The sequence below is a fragment of the Anabrus simplex genome, chromosome 13, assembly GCF_040414725.1.
Source record: "Anabrus simplex isolate iqAnaSimp1 chromosome 13, ASM4041472v1, whole genome shotgun sequence".
In the NCBI taxonomy this organism is placed as follows: domain Eukaryota; kingdom Metazoa; phylum Arthropoda; class Insecta; order Orthoptera; family Tettigoniidae; genus Anabrus; species Anabrus simplex.
The window spans coordinates 71,121,021-71,138,906 of record NC_090277.1 but is presented as its reverse complement, the minus strand read 5'-3'; the positions used below and the strand labels follow the sequence as shown (position 1 = coordinate 71,138,906).

The 17,886-nt window shown below is 41.9% G+C and overlaps 1 protein-coding gene across 3 annotated transcripts in view; it reads left to right on the top strand.

Moving 5' to 3' along the window:
• The window catches only part of LOC136884865 (pyridoxine/pyridoxamine 5'-phosphate oxidase), a 159,215-nt gene that overhangs the window by 98,973 nt on the left and 42,356 nt on the right, over positions 1–17,886 (top strand). The gene's annotated exons all lie outside the window — the stretch shown is intronic.

Below are 17,886 nucleotides of genomic sequence, written 5' to 3'. Positions count from 1 at the left end.
GGAGACAGTGGGTTCGAACCCCACTGTCGGCAGCCCTGAAGATGGTTTTCCGTTTTTTTCACGCCAAAAAAATGCTGGGGCTGTACCTTAATTAAGGCCACGGCCGCTTCCTTCCCATTCCTAGACTTTTCCTGTCCCATCGTCGCCGTAAGACCTATCTGTGTCGGTGCGACGAAAATCAACTAGCAAAACAGGATTAAAAAATGTATGAGTATCAAACAGCAGTGTGATTTATGTAAATCTTATCTTCTGACGGATTCAGATCTTATTTATGAATTACCTCCAGAAGTAAGATATCTGAATTTCCTAAATCGAGGGGGCTTAAAGTAACCATCAGACATGTCAGTAGAACTTGGAATTGAGGTGTACAAAGTATTTTGTGTGTTAGTGTCAGATACATATAAGATGGTATTTCTAAATTCAGACAATCCTAAGTGTGTCACAAAATCCTTGGCTTTGGAGTCAATGCAGTTGGCAGATTCCCTATTCATTTGTGACTGCGGGAAGAAATTGGAAGACCTGGCCGGACAGTGTATATATATTTGGGTGAATATATTTTTAAATAACGTTTCCAAAATTCACACCGACTTGTGTATTCAACAAAGTGCTTCAAAGAGAGCATACCTACTCCATACTGGACCGGGCGAGTTGGCCGTGCGCGTAGAGGCGCGCGGCTGTGAGCTTGCATCCGGGAGATAGTAGGTTCGAATCCCACTATCGGCAGCCCTGAAAATGGTTTTCCGTGGTTTCCCATTTTCACACCAGGCAAATGCTGGGGCTGTACCTTAATTAAGGCCACGGCCGCTTCCTTCCAACTCCTAGGCTTTCCTATCCCATCGTCGCCATAAGACCTATCTGTGTCGGTGCGACGTAAAGCCCATAGCAACAAAAAAAAAACAACTCCATACTGGTGTAACTTTCTGTAAGCGGTCTAGGAAAGCTGCAGTGTTCATGGAGTGGAAACAGTGAGGTACAGAAATAATTTATATTTGTAATAAATAGTAATGGTAATTGGCTGCATGTTCTCTGTCAGTGTGTATGATGTGAATGTTCCAGTTGACCGGAAAATGGATAAAATCGCAAGAATATGTCTCAAAGTGTTAGGCTCTACTCACGCAAACGAACGTATATATGCGAGAAATAGAACGTTACGGAGAAGGATATGCATTGTACGTCAGAATTAGGAAACTTTTGAGGACAGGTTTTGGTTTTATAAGGTGTTAACAATTCTTTAAGTAATTTAAACGAGTGTGTTATTCAAGCGGAGCGTATGCGTATCGCCTTCAAGTTCCCCCCAAAGCGTGACGTCATCAGAGGTACAGTACGGCCTGGACATTACGAAGGCAGTGGTACGGTACAGACCTCCTGTGAGTGATACACCATTTTTTCAATTGTGCTTGAAACCTGCTACATGTGCACCAACACTTCATCTTTATTTTTCACACACACACAGCCACATTATTATCTGGAGTATTCATCAATCATAGTTACAACATATTGAGCTTTACCAAGTGATGGTGGACTAATTTTTCCAACTACGTCAGTGTGCACAACATCAAGTGGTTTTTATCCCTTACGCTCACAAGATTTAGGTACTCGCATGTTACTTAGTTTCCCCTGAATGCATACAGAACAAGTATTAATATCATTACTTCTTTTCAATTCTAACATTGGCAATTTAAACAAAGCTTCAGAATGTACATGTCCATATCTCTCATGCCACAACCTAACCTGCCCAACACATTTAAATGCTACATTATTATTAAATTCTTGATCACAACCGCTCACAGATACAATATCATTTCTTCCCTCTATCTGTACTGCATATACATCATTCCTACTGTTTTTTCTTCTACAAGTTGCTTACGTCGCACCGACACAGAGAGGTCTTATGGCGACAATGAGACAGGAAAGGGTTAGGAGTGCGAGCGAAGCGGCCGTGGCCTTAATGAAGGAACAGTCCCGGCATTTGCCTGGTGTGAGAATGGGAAAACCCATCTTCAGGGCTGCCGACAGTGGGGCTCGAACCCACTATCTCCAGCTATCGAGCTCGGTCCTCCTGTTTGCAATAAACAATGTTTCATCTCCATTCTTGTCTACAACCGCTGCTTTCTCACCTGCAAATCCTACTTTGAAACCTTTGCTGGTTAACTTACCAACGGATATTACTGTAAATTTACACCCAAGTTGGGCACATACAACACATCAGTAAATGTAATTATCCATCCTGTTGACATTTTTACTTTCACCTCACCTATACCTCTAATATCCAGCTTACTGTTATCTCCTATTTCTACATTCCTGGTTACATTTGTTAACAGTCTATAAACATCTCCTTTGTTGGACACACATCAATCGAACAGCCAATCTCTAATTTTCTCAGTTCCTACAGAAACTTTCATGCTCATTGCTTTATCTACTACATGTATAATTTCCGAGCTTACCACTTTTCCACTCGCATCCACTGATTTACTCTCCTGTGATGATTCGTCACTCTTCATTGTTTGACATACTGTAGAATAATGTCCCAACTTACCGCAACCGAAGCACTTTTGGGTACTGCGGCAATATACATGACCCTGTTTACCACAATTTTAGCAACTTACTGTTTCCTCTCCCACGTCTTCTTTCTTGATATATCGTTTTTGTTGAACAAACATGGCTTGAACTTCATTCTCCTCACGTATTCCAGTGTTGTAAGCCTTTCCTCCATTTTTCTGAAGTTTCGTTCTGCTTTCCTCAGTGAGTAATCTCGCCTTCACATTGGAGATTGTCAGTTTCGCCAAATCAGCTTCTAAGGATGTTCCTCTGTAAGATCTCCGATGATCATTCCTGCAACTTGTTGATCTGTGAACTCGTATCCGGCTTTACTCGTTCTCCTCCACAGTTGATTTATTTTTGCGAAGTTTTCTTGTACATTTATGTCCTTGTGCTTCACAAAATGAGTTAAATTTTCAAGGTCATAACACAATTCACTAGCCCTCCGTCATTGCACAACTCGTCATGTTTCTCCCATGCCTTTTTCGCTGATCCAATATCAGCAATGTCACTTTCAAAATCATCTCCCACATATTTGAAAATAATCGCTAACGCGATCACATTGTTTCGCGCTCGTCGTCTCGTTTCTGTCCGAGCAGTTGACAACGTGGCGTATCCTCATACCTTATAACTGATTCCCACACAACAGTTCTTGTTTCACCTCCAATGCCCACGAAAAAGAGTCCTCCACTGTAAGCTTAGCCTATTCAGTGTTTCTTCCCCGGTCCACGAAATCGCCACTTTTTCGTTAATAATGTCACAACTCCGTCCGTTAATTCTCATTACTCCATTCCATATTATATTGTACGGAATGTACTGCGGCGCTCTGGGCCCATAACCTGTTGATATCTCTTCATTTTAGCTCATAACACCACACATTTTACGACAAAAACACCAGCTTCATCTTGTTGCCAACAACTACAAATCACACACACCTAGCAGTTCAAAATATATTTAAAAAAAACAAGGTAGACAAAACGACTCAACTTTTTCAAGGAATAATACACCTGAGTTACCAACATATAACCTTAATGTAGATTTCTTACAACGAACACAAGATATATATGTACGATATTATTTATTTTTATGAGAAAATCACAATATGCCAACATTTACTTTTCTGCAATTTATGTATGTCTGTCTCTCTCTCTGTCTGTCTGTCTGTCTGTCTGTCTGTCTGTCTGTCTGTCTGTCTGTCTGTCTGTCTGTCTGTCTGTCTATGTATGTATGTATGTATGTATGTATGTATGCATGTATGTATGTATGTATGTATGTATGTATGTATGTATGTATGTATGTATGTATGTATGTGCACTAGTGTCCAAAAGTTAAGCATAAGTGACGAGTAAGCAGGGCAACAGGAAATAGATCGCAAATCGCACGACATATGCACCTACCAACCTTACGTGTTCGCTCTGTATAGCAAAGGAGTGTTCCCTGCTCTGACTAGCGGCGTAACAGCAAGGTAAACACAGCCAGTGCCTGCGCCCCATATTGCCTCAGTCGTGTTTGCCCTGTTATAGTGTGCGGAGTGTAGCCAAGTGGTGAACGTGACAACATAATGGCACAACGACGCCATTTCGACCCCGTTTCGCAGGGTAGAATACCGGAAGCAGGCCAGACATAGACCGAAATCGCCGTATCCTTGAATGTGCCACAAAGTGTCATTTCCAGGCTTTGGAGACGATTTCGAGACACAGGAGATGTTAGTTGTAGGCAAGTACCAGGTCGACCAAGGGTAACCACTCCACAACAGGACCGATATCTGGCCTTACCGCCCCACGAAATCGGAGTGCACCTGCAAGACAATTGTCGGCGGAGCTTGCAGCCGTTTCCCGGCAAACTGTGTACTGGAGGCTCAGAATAGGAGGGTTGTTTGCCCGACGTCCAGCGATGTGCGTCCCGCTCACTCCAGCACAGAGACGGGCCCATTTACTGTGGAGCCGTCAACATCGAAACTGGACCATGAATGAATGGAGGCATGTGCTCTTCACAGATGAATCCCGCTTCAGTTTGCAGAACGATTCCCGTCGCACATTAATTTGGAGAGAACCGGGTAGCCGATACAACCAGAGGAACATCGTGGAACGGGACCAGTATGGTGCTGCTGGCATCATGGTGTGGGGCGGCATCATGTTGAATGGCTGTGCAGACCTGCACATCTTCATGGATGGTCCGAGGAACACTGTTAACGCTCAGAGATTCAGGGATGAGGTACTGAGACCACATGTTCGACTCTTCAGAGGTGCGGTTGGTCCAGACTTCCTCTTAATGGACGATAATGCCCGACTACACCGCGCTGCTCTGGTGGATGAATTTCTGACTGGGGAAGACATTCATCGCATGGACTGGCCAGCGAGGTCTGCAGATCTGAATCCTATAGAACATGCCTGGGATGCATTGGGGAGGGGAATTGCATCCCGTCTTCCTCCACCAAGGACCCCCCAAGCCCTTCACATTGCCCTTTCGGAGGAATGGGATCGACTGCCACATGAGCTCTTGGATCATCTGATAGAGAGCATGGCACGTCGCTGCGAAGCATGTGTGGCCGTTAGCGGTAACCATACACCCTAGTATCAGCATATTTTGTAGTGGAAGACATTGCCAAGTTTTGTTAGTTGTTGTCAAAGGTGTACCTTAACTATCAGAAACTTTCTGACACTGTTTCTTCGGACAAGTTGTGTGACATAAGATGTGTGAGTCAGCTTCCGTTTGTTCAGCAATCCGTCTGACATTCCTATCAGGCGGTATGGCCTCGTTTAGTGATTATGCTTAACTTTTGGAAACTAGTGTATGCATGTACACGCATCACAAGAAAACGGCTGAAGATATTTTAATGAAAATCGGTACATAAAGTCGGGGAATGAGCCACTACAATCTAGGCTATAAATCGTTTTATTCACGCTGAGTAAAATGGTAGTTTAGGGGAATGCCTAAAATTAAATTCTCAAATATTTATGTTATTATTGGTCCTATCGATAAATACTACATAACTAAAGTTATATAGAATTAAATGTACGATCATTTATGTCTTATACATGCTTACCGTACCGGCTATGATAACACAGATATTCATGAATTCGTATTTTTATTGCCAAGTCCACATCAACGGCGAGCCACGAGAAAAATGGGTAAACAGAATTTAATGAAAATCGGTATATAGAGTTGATAAATAAGATACTACAATCTAAGCTATAAATGTTTATTCACATTGGATGAAATGGTACGGTGGTTCAGTGGAAGACACGTAGAATTTATTTTTAAATGCCTATGTCTCTTATCGAAAAGTTATAGAGAATGCAATTTCCGATAATTTACGTTTTATTCAGTTTTACCGTACTGACTATGATAAGAGCGATATTTCGGAGTCAGAAGGAAACTAAATGTGAAGGCCTACAATATCGAAAGCTCATAAAATTGATTAACAACAACATTATGTTGACCATTGTTTGTTGTGATATTCTTTGTCTCTTATGCTGCCACTCATCTCCGATAGATGGGATTACAGCTGCATAACGAGTATAACAGCCTGCCTGAATATTGGCGGGAAATAGCTGGGGAGTTAGATAACTTTCTTCTTTAGCATGACATTCCTCTGGTTCATACATTTTCTGATACAGCTGGTACGTCACACACTGGTTCATCATAGTATTCCAGACATTCGATCCCTAATCTGACGCGCTGATTGGAATGACCAGTGTGCACATTTGACGGAATAATGGCAGAGGCTCGCTTATGACCTGGTCTCGAATTACAAATTCACCCTATTCCAAATTATAGCGCCGGAATTTACTAAATAACTCAAAATTCAATCCTGAAAAGAGCCGTTTCTTAAGAAAAGTTTCTACCTCTTCAGTTTTATTCAATTCTACATTAATTTTATTAGAAATTAGCAGCGAAGAGGTTTCTCCTCTGGCTTGGAGGAAAAATTTACCTCCAAGTCGGTTTTCCCCCGCCACTGTAGTGAATTGAGATTTTCCGACTCATCAGGTACTCCTATTAAACAGATGAGTGAAAGGGCATAGATTTTGGCTTGGGACTCTACACTATCTCCCCCTCCCCCCCGAAATTAAAGAGTGTTCACGGCTGTCTGCGGCCTGGTCATTTTACATTCCAGCTCTGGAACTTTGGACAGTTAGATCGGCAGCGTAGTACTGTTCGTTAAAAATGGGAAAATTTGTGTTTTTCATTTGATGGAGTATTTCATATGGTAACATTGCTTTTAATCGCGACCTTCCTACTGGCGTCATTGTAATGACCTGTGTTGATTTTAGTTGGGAAAACCACTAAGACAGTCTTTCTGAGGATGTAAAAAGGCAGGTGGGGAGTGAGTGTCTGCCATTATAATGAAAACTCCTCAACTTCATTGTGATTGATGGTAGGCAAGAGGGCCTACCGTTACAATGAAAATTCCCTAACCCAGTCTTCACGTAAGAAAAGACGTTTGGTGACTTCCCCGTCGCGTTTCTAGAGAAACTTTCAGAGCTATGCAATTTAATGCAATCTTACTCACAACGTGATAAACGGGGTTAAAAGTCAGGTTGTGAGTTTCACAAATAGGAAAAGTCCTCTCAGTTTTAATTACTGCGTTGATGGGGTGAAAGTTCCTTTTGGGGATCATTGTAAGTATCTAGGTGTTAATATAAGGAAATATATTCATTGGGGTAATCACATAAAAGGTACAGATCTCTGCAGATGGTTATGAGGGTGTTTAGGGGTTGTAGTAAGGATGTAAAGGAGAGGGCATATAAGTCTCTGGTAATAATAATAATAATAATAAATAATAATCGTATGGCCTCAGCTACCGTGTGCAGACATTTCAATTCGACGCCATCTGGCTGTCTGCTCGTCAATTTCGACGTTCCGTTTTACTCTAGGCCCCCACTAGATGGCAGACCGAATAAACCGAAACTCTATTGGGCGTCTATGGCTGAGATTTAATGAATTTTGTCGGGTAAACACCAAATGTGTCACCAGAGATCTTTTACATGCCGACATCGTACGACATGGAGTGTCGAATGGACTTTTTTCCGCCCTTCAAAAATCCGACTACCTCTGCCGGGTTTGAACCCACTATCTTGGGATCCGGAGGCCGACACTCTACTCCTGATCCACAGAGGCAGCAGTCTCTGGTAAGACCCCAACTAGAGTATGGTTCCAGTGTATGGGACCCTCACCAGGATTACCTGATTCAAGAACTGGAAAAAATCCAAAGAAAAACAGCTCGATTTGTTCTGGGTGATTTCCGACAAAAGAGTAGCGTTACAAAAGTGTTGCAAAGTTTGGGTTGGGAAGAATTGAGAGAAAGAAGAAGAGCTGCTCGACTAAGTGGTATGTTCCAAGGTGTCGGTGCAGAGATGGCGTGGAATAACATTAGTAGATGGATACGTTTGAGTGGTGTGTTTAAAAGTAGGAAAGATGACAATATGAAGATAAAGTTGGAATTCAAGAGAACAAATTGGGGCAAATATTCATTTATTGGAAGTGGAGTTAGGGATTGGAATAACTTACCATGGGAGATGTGCAATATTTTTCTAATTTCTTTGAAATCATTTAAGAAAAGGCTAGGAAAACAATCTGCCACCTGCGCGACTGCCCTAAATACAGATCAGTATTGATTGATTGATTGATTGAATGTGTACACTACCTAACCTAGAATGCTATATACAATGTAGAATTCCGTAGCGAAGCAAGGGCACATCGGCTAGTTTTAGATAAAAGTAATATTTCCGGAGATATTTGCAAGGTCGTGAAAACTGCAGTCATGAGTCTTTACAGGTTCACTGAAACCAATGATATTGTCCGGCTCCATGGCTAAATGGTTAAGGTGCTGGCCTTTGGTCACAGGGGTCCCGAGTTCGATTCCCGGCAGGGTCGGGAATTTTAACCATCATTGGTTAATTTCGCCGGCACGGGGGCTGGGTACATGTGCCGTCTTCATCACGACGCGCAGGTCGCCTACGGGAGTCAAATCAGAAGACCTGCATCTGGGGAGCCGAACATGTCCTCGGACACTCCCGGCACTAAAAGCCATACGCCATTTCATTTGATATTAACACCAAATTACACTTCGTCTCCTGTGTTCTCCCTCTTTGGTCCTCATCTGCTGCCACAAATCCATGTCAACTAACTAGTATTTTTATCGTGTTCACTTTCATTGTTAAGACTCGCAATCCTGTTTTTAAGAACACAACTAAATCTAACATCTTGAACTACCTGGGAAGCCGTTTACAGTTCTGCGATCTGTGTTACTTACATAAAATGACCAATGGCTCTACCAAATGCAATACTCTTCCCTACACGCTCGTCGTGTGCGCCGTTCGCGTCTAACTCTCCACCGTCTTCCAACTCTTGGTAACTCACTGCCCGATATAGACATAATCACACCCTTCGCATCTTTCAAGCACAAAATTAAAAGATCCCTTTGAAGTCCTCTCCAGGTTTCAATTCTTCCGTCCATGCAACCCTTTAACTTTCTTCTTGCTAACTCTGTAACCGACCCGTGCTGTTGTAACATTGTTATTGTTGTTAATTGATTATTGATACTTAATATTGGTGTTTATAACGATTGTTATCTTATTATTCTTATTTAAATTTGTTATATTATTAGTGTAAATAATTAAATATCTCCTACGATAAAAAGGCCAGGAACATAAAAGACTGAAAGTATATTTTTCACACAAGTTTTGTTATGTACCTGGGGTACGGTAACTTTTTTCGATGTATTGGTATTTCTTGTATCGGACTCGTTAATATCGATGCGCCACTGTGTACTAATAATATATATAGGCTATTGTACAACGTAAATACAGAGTTTTCAGAAATTATTTTGAGCCGTTTTCCGTGCGTCCTAGCAAACAACCAACTGCAATGACAATTTTGAACTTGCGAAGTTTTCACAGGCTGCCGAATTTGAGACAGAAACGAAGTATGAAGCTGAAGTGAAAAGTTTACAGACAAAATTACAACTTTAGTTGGGCCGATGACCTCGATGTTAGGCCCCTTTAAACAACAAGAAGCTTTAGTTATGAAGATTGACATCTGAAACTATACCGGCAGTGTCTTGACGTATTGTTGATTCTTCTGATTCGGGGAGTTGTTCCCGGGCGAGTTGGCCGTGCGCGTAGAGGCGCGCGGCTGTGAGCTTGCTTCTGGGAGATAGTAGGTTCGAATCCCACTATCGGCAGCCCTGAAAATGGTTTTCCGTGGTTTCCCATTTTCACACCAGGCAAATGCTGGGGCTGTACCTTAATTAAGGCCACGGCCGCTTTCTTCCAACTCCTAGGCCTTCCCTATCCCATCGTCGCCATAAGACCTATCTGTGTCGGTGCGACGTAAAGCCCCTAGCAAAAAAAAAAATGAGTTCACTTAATACGTGTTCTCTTCATTCGCATACCCTTTCAGACTCTGCTCACTCATTTGCGTAGGTAAGGAATATATTTCTCTGTGGCTTCATATTTCTTTCTGGACAGTTCGAGCCCGTACGTTCTCTCTCGATTTCAACTTGTTTCTGTTCCAGTAACGGCCAAGGAGCTGCAGCATGTCTATCTTTCCCTTTCAAGGGACGCAAATATTCATTAATCAAAATATGCAATTTACGTCATTTAAATGATACAGTACTGAAAATAATTGTAGTGTATTTTGGCCTTTAAAACAATGTAAACTGATTAGAATATCTCATGAAATGAAGTGAACTCTCAAGCGTGACTTTGTAACCCACAGTGTGCTTTATTTCAAGTCTACTCCCAATGGTGAATGTGGTATCGTATGAATTTCCAAACGAGCAGACGAAAAATTGTTAAAAAATTTCACAATAACATATTACATAATATTATAAGCATATACTAACCTGATTATCCCCGGACAGCTATCATTATCATCAGTTTTCATTTCCTGCCCTGAAGGAACAGGGCGGGTCACCTAGAGGTTTGCGCCGTCTCTCTGGCCAAGAGATGCGGGTGTGCTGGAGGAGGGAGCTGGGGACAATATGTGAACAATGGAGGAGATGGGAGGGGGTTTGGACTCTTGGCCAAGTTTGATTGAATTGTTTGTGCAAAAGTTACAGAGCTGAATTAATAAGTAGAACAAAAATGTTACTTTTCGTTGTGAAATATTTTTGAAGGAGTAAGTTGGTATACATACATTCAGACGATAATATAAGTAGTTCTTTCTCCTATGATACATACGAAATATTGAGATACTACTACTAGAACGTTTTCGTTCCTCCCTGAAGGGGGAGGCGGGCCTCCTAGACGGTGACGCCGTCTCTCAGGCCACGGAGAAGGTGAGAGGGTTGGTGGCCGTGGCCTATACTAGGAACTGTCCCGGCATTCGCCTGAGTGCAGGAGAACAGGACAGCCGACGGTGGGGACAAGCCCGTCTCCGTCTCCCGAATGCAAAGACGTAGAGCCACCCCTCCTCTGCTCGGTCGGTCGGTCGGAGTGCAGATCCTTATGCCACGTGTATGCATAAGTCTTTTCCGATTTCACTAAGAGATGTCGCCAGCGAACAGTACGCAGCGTCCGTCAGCTTGTTCGTCTGACATTGACACACAAGTCTAGCGTCTGTGTTGTATCGTTCAGTGATGTGTCTGTAAAAGAACATTTGCGGCACGCATTGCTTTTGATATTTAATCAAAAGAAAAGCCTGTGGAATGTCATAATTTGCTGGAAGGAACATATGGTGAACACGCTTCATCGATTAGAACATGTGAGACACATTAAACGTGGTGATGAGAGTAGACCACACAAGTGCGAAAGCCCGGCACAACGCTATCGCCAACGAATGATTCATTTAAATCACGCATTGATCCAAAGACGACCGGAATCGGCCAGAAGACATGGCGAAGTGATTTTGTTACACGACAATGTGCCGTCTCACACAACAAAACCACTGAACATCTTGAAATCACTTGGATGGGACATCCTTTCGCACCCGCCGTACTGCCCCGAACTGTCACCTCGTCGCATCAATGGGGCACGGGATCGCAGAGCAGCACTTCAACAATGTCCGGCTCCATGGCTAAATGGTTAGCGTGCTGGCCTTTGGTCACAGGGGTCCCGGGTTCAATTCTCGGCAGGGTAGGGAATTTTAACCATAATTGGTTAATTTCGCTGGCACGGACGCTGAGTGTATGTCGTCTTCATCAATCCTCATCACGACGCGCAGGTCGCCGGCGGGAGTCAAATTAAAACCTGCACCTGGCGAGCCAAACATTTCGTCGGACACTCCCGGCATTAAAAGCCATACGCCTTTTTTTTTTTTACTTCAGCAATTTCGAGGAAGTTGGAAAATGGCTCGACGAATGGTTTGTCGCAAAAGACAAGCAGTTTTTTGGCATGGTATTCATAGCTTACCTTAAAGACAAGCGGAGTTTGTAGAATCCGATGGCCAATCTTTTAAATTAAACAGAAAAATGAATTTCCATTGAAAATGACGTGTTTGCTTTACCACAAAAACCGGCAAAAACTTATGCGTACACCTGGAGTCACTACTCATTACTCTCACACTCTGAATTACTTACGAGCTAATTCTGGGTCACGATCACCTCCACCACGACCTGCCATGTTTCCAAACAAAGTGAAACACAAGTGCAGAGTTTAAAAAATAAATGACTGTCAAGGGTTATGGTCCGTATTGAACTGAGATTACATACAAACAGGAAAGTTTTCCACCTATTCAATACATAGTTATATTTACAATGCGTGTATTTACATTACATGGGACTAGTTTGAACCCTACTCGGGATCATCATCAGCCATATTTAAACAATACACAATATTTGACGAAATCCTAAAACATGCGTTTTCTAGCAGTAAGAACATTATGAATATATAATTAACACTATGATGTGTGGTTGAATTAGGCGAAGTGCTATGGTGCCCAAAATGTTGCAAGTGAAAGTGAAATATTACGTGTGACATAGGTGAGCAATATACAATACAAGTACAACAAACACGTTAAAAAGTCTGGGTATAAAAGTACAAATGACATGCTCTGTGTTGTAGATCAACCTGAGTAAAATTTTAGACACATGGTGTTTCAGATAGAATTCAGTAGGTCCTGGTAAAACATTACGGTTGTGTTATGGTACGAAGAATGAACACAATATAACGTGACACTTATAATAAAAGTATACAAGTATGTACATGACACTCTCTAGACGAATCTGTTAGGAGTTGATTATACACTGTATCAGCTTAAGCAGAAAATTTGATACTTGGTGTAACCAAGCTATGTTGATATGGCTGCGGGGTTCATTGTTGGAACTGTGCAGACTGGAGTTGTAAGTTGACACTGCGTGGGTGGAACTGTCAGTTCATAGCGGAACAAATGGGACCTATTAAAATTGAGAAAAGCCAGTAAAAAAACGCAAAGTACGCGGAAAGAAGAATAGATGACAACAAAGCGAATGGACACTCACCTTGCGCGGCGGATTGTGCAGCTAGTCCCATGTAATGTAAATATAACTATGTATTGAATAGATGGAACACTTTTCTGTTTATAATTTATAGACTGACTGCCTTAATCACTGACAAGTTCACGCAACGTAAACAGAATTATACGCATGACTAAAGTGATTCGATAGAATGTCAGGATGTTCTTGTAGAGCGAAACATGTCATCTATTGTTGAATAGTGTGTATTTGTTACAGCTATTTGAACTTGTGTGTCTGACAAACTGAAAAGCTCAGTTCAATACCGGGGTGCAAATAACACGCCGCTGGCGACAGAATTTCAAAGCTTTTCGCTCTACAATGAATGTTTAAGAACGTTCTCGACGATTAGTTAGAGCTGGACCTTCTGTGCGACATTGGTTCACCAGTGAGCGAGTGCAGGTGCAGGAAACCGTCTCTTATTTGCGAGTTTTGTTTATGAAATTAATTATAACGAGTTCATTTCAGTAACCAACAGATGTGACAAAAGATGAACATTTCGTAATTCTTTGGAAAATAAAATGTACCCACAGAACAAATTCAAAACTAGTTTCTCATGAAATGACGCCAGCCTCGCTATAAGCACTACGTGTAGATATTCTGTGCTCTCATTTACATGGCTTTGTATTTATTTCCTGATAACACCGTTCATAGAATACACGTGGGAGAACTATGTGCGGAATACATGTTGTTTAGTCCACGGAGTCGTCTCACGCAAATTTATCGTCGCTTTTGTTTTCAGTGAGCAGTTGAGCGTGCTCATTTTCAATAACATCTTGTTCCGATTTAGTGTCTTTTTCTACAACTACTTCATACTACAATGCACCTCTCGTGGACTAGGCATGTAAAAATGCTTACTTAGCCTATGCTGCATTGGTATTTTTAAATTTTTTGTTTCGAAATCCACTCATTGGCTTCAATTTCTTTCAATAGGAGTGTGTAGTAATTGTTGGATTAATAATGTTATCGTTTCTAGGCAATGAAAACCGTAATTCTACGTTCCTCCATGTGTCTTGTGAAGGCTTGCCTGAGAAGGGAACAGAAGACTCCAATAATTAGGCTACCATTATCATAAGCGATGACAATGCCAAGAACAGTTTTCCGGTCCCTGGTCACCGCTCGAGGTTTCCTTGCCCGTCAGAGGCGCTCCTGAAGCCCACGGAAAATAAACGGTGCTTGTTGACGAGTGAAAGGAGTACGTTTGGTTGTAGGACTGTTTTGTCGTCGGTTATGTTAAAAGGCATCACAGGTGTGTGTGTTTGATTACCTCTCTCCACAATCTGTGGCGCAACACTGCAGTAAAGGGCTAAATCCCAGCCACAACTCAAAGTGTGCAGCAACCTGCCGATGATTATACGAGGTGATATAATTTGGCATCCAGTAACACTCATTTGTTATTTTTGGTATAATCGCAATAACTTACAGAGAATTCGTGTAATGATAATGTCCCTTTGCTCTTTTTTTCCTGTTCGAAAAACAAAAAGGCACACAGCAATACATATTCGAATATTTCCAAACACAGTTAAAGAAAAGCAAATCACTCACAATTAAAAAACGAATTAGCGCATAAATTAAAATTCTTGTTTAGGACGAAGTTATAGCGAGAAATTACTTTGAGCCACTCATTACATTTGTTTTTGTTTGCAGAAAATTTCTGCTTGAAGTACAAAAAGGCGCAGAATAATGTCATAAATTCCAAGATTCGTAAACACAATTTTAAAAATATAATCACCACACTACACAATAAACAATTAAACTGACTAGCGCATAACTATCAGCTGTCAATATCAAGCCAATAAGCACCTTATTGCGAACACGTTGCCAACATTTACGACAGCAACACAATATAAATAAAACTGGAAATGCGGCAATTTGCGGTATACAGCTTCCTGTCAGTGACTAGGACGCCAGCGCTCCAGCGGCAGTATGGTGAAACTTTCCAATTACAGCTTTATGCTGGGCTTCACAAGCGATTGTCAAGGCCGGTATAAGGAGCCACAGCCGACTTGATGCGTCGCTCTAGCTAGCTCCTTACCGGCCTTGACAATCGGGTCCACGTACTGTAATCGGAGTAGTTACACAACTCGACACGTGGCGCTGGCGGCCGACCTATTTGCGGTAGAAATGCATACTTCTTTATGGAAAATATATTGACTTTGGTTGCCGATTTATCGTAATTTAGAGCTATGGAGAATATTACATGGGTTAATACTGTTAAAATGATTAATCTTAAAGGTTACTTTCGTTGATATTTGCCAAAATGATGCCGTGAAATGAAACTGCGGGGAGATGACTTAGTCCAGCTGACGTTCTGATATTGACTCTGATTGCCGATGTATCTTAATTTAGGGAATAAAATAGTATGTTACATTGACTAATATTGTTAAAATGATTAATCCTAAAGGCTACTTTCATTGATAAGTGTCAAAACAACGTCGTGAAATGAAACTGCGGAGGATGGAGTAGTCCAACTGACGTTCCTTAATTGTGAGGAATAATAGTAATCGTTTTTATTATCATGGCATTTAGATACATAGCACAACTTACCACAATGCTTTTGTCTTCTGATGTTAATATCGAGATTAAGAGTCACTGTTCAATTAGAGTTTTAAAATTCTTCAAGCGCTGCTCTCAGGAAGGGGGCTGGACAAAACATAAGAGTCTTACTTTTTCCATATTCGTTGTATGCAGAACATAAATATTTTGACTCAAACATGTTTAAATGTTAATTTCAATATATATAGTTTCAGATTATATTTCATTCATACCTTTCACTAGAATATTAAATACCGGGCAAGCTGGCCACGCTAAATTCAGAAAATAAATTTTACTTGAAATGCAGTAGGTGGAACAAGTTGGCCGCGCGGCGTGGAGCTGTGAGCTTGCATCCGGGAGATAGTGGGTTCGAACCCCACTGTCGGCAGCTCTGGAGACGGTTTCCCGTGGTTTCCCATTTTCACATCAGGCTGTACCACAATTAAGGCCACGGCCGATTCCTTCCCACTGCTAGCCCTTTCCTATTCCATCGGCGTCATAAGACCTATCTGTGTCGGTGCGACGTAAAACAAATAGCGAAAGAAGAAGAATTTTAAATAAAAATTCAGTGAGAGAAAAGTATTTTGAGTAAACAAAATGTAAACTGTTCTCTGCTCGATGATGATGATGATGCTTGTTGTCTAAAGGGGCCTAACATCTAGGTCATCGGCCCCATTGCTCAGGTAACAACACTTCATACGCTGGCCTTACCGTCATAGCAGTAGTGATTCTTACTTGTCAATGTTTAAATGTTAAAGTTCAGATTATCTTGAACAAAAATGTGTTGTGTTGCTGTCATATGGCAAATACGACACCGCCTAAAGGATTATTCTATGAAAGAAAATTCATGGGTAAAAATGATTAGCGGCCACTCACGGAGGCCCGGGTTCGATTCCTGGCCCTGCCACGAAATTTCAAAAGTGGTACGAAGGCTGGAACGGGGTCCACTCAGCCTTGGGAGGTCAACTGTGTAGAGCGTGGTATTGATTCCCACCTCAGACATCCTCGAAGTGGTTTCCCATAGTTTCCCACTTCTCCTCCAAGCAAATGCCGGGATGGTAACTAACTTAAGGCCACGGCTGATGCCTTCCCTCTTCCTTGGATATGCCTTCCAATCTTCCCATCCCCGACACAAGGCCCCTGTTCAGCATAGAAGTTGCGGCCGCCTGGGCGAGGTACTGGTCATCCTTCCCAGTTGTATCCCCCGACCCGCAGTCTCACGCTCCACGATACTACCCTTGAGGTGGTAGATGTGGGATCCCTCACTGAGTCCGAGAGAAAAGCCAACGCTGGAGGGGTAAACAGAGTAAGAAAATAGAAAAAAGAACGAAGGTAAATACCCGACATAGAAACGGAAAACTAAGACGTAGTTTTGTCCTGGTCTACAGATAATTCGTAAAATGATAGTGTCCCTTTGCTTTTTTTTCCTGTTCGGAATACAAAAAAGGCACACAGCAATATATATTCGAATATTTCCTAACACAGTTAAAGAAAAGCAAATCAACACACCATTAAAAAACGAATTAGCACATAAATTAAAATCCTTGTTCAGGACGAAGTTACAGCGAGAAATCACTTTGTTCTTGTTTCCATAAAATTTCTGCTCGAAGTACGAAAAGGTGCACAAGAATGTCTCAAATACCAAGATTTGTAAACACAATTTTAAAAAATATAATCACCACACTACACAATAAAAAATAAACTCACTAGCGCATAACTATCAGATTTCATTATCAAGCCAACAAGCACCTCATTGCGAACACATGCTAACATTTACGACAGCAAAACCAAAAAATAAAACTGGAAATGCGGCAATTTGCGGTATACAGCATCCTGTCAATGGGTAGTAGGCCAGCGCTCCAGCGGCATTATGGTGAAACTTTCCAATTACAGCTTTATGCTGGGCTTCACAAGCGATTGTCAAGGCCGGTATAAGGAGCGCAGCGAGGTATCCAGTCGGCCGTGAAGGAGCGCAGCGAGGGATCCAGTCGGCCGCCAGAGGGGGCACACAAGCCGATAGTACAGACATCTAAAGGTTTAAGGTCCAAATATCTTGAATTACATTAATTCGGGATTCACAGGACAGATGGCGCGCAATTCAAGGGGACGGACAAAGTGTTCCCCCGCTACAATGGCTATAATAAATGTGTGTTCATCCAGCTATAAAACTGATAAAAGTTGCCCACTGCCAGTAAAAGGAAAGGAGTTATTAGTTTACAAACTCGTTTATTAAGGATGCAGTGGAGTCTTCACTTAGTTGTCCAACTCCCAGCGGTGTTCCTCTTTCTTTTGCCGATACATTCATTTTCCAAGGAGGCAGACCTCTTGTAGAACAAAATATCAGATCCTTGATTTCTCCAGAAATCGTAAAAAGAAAG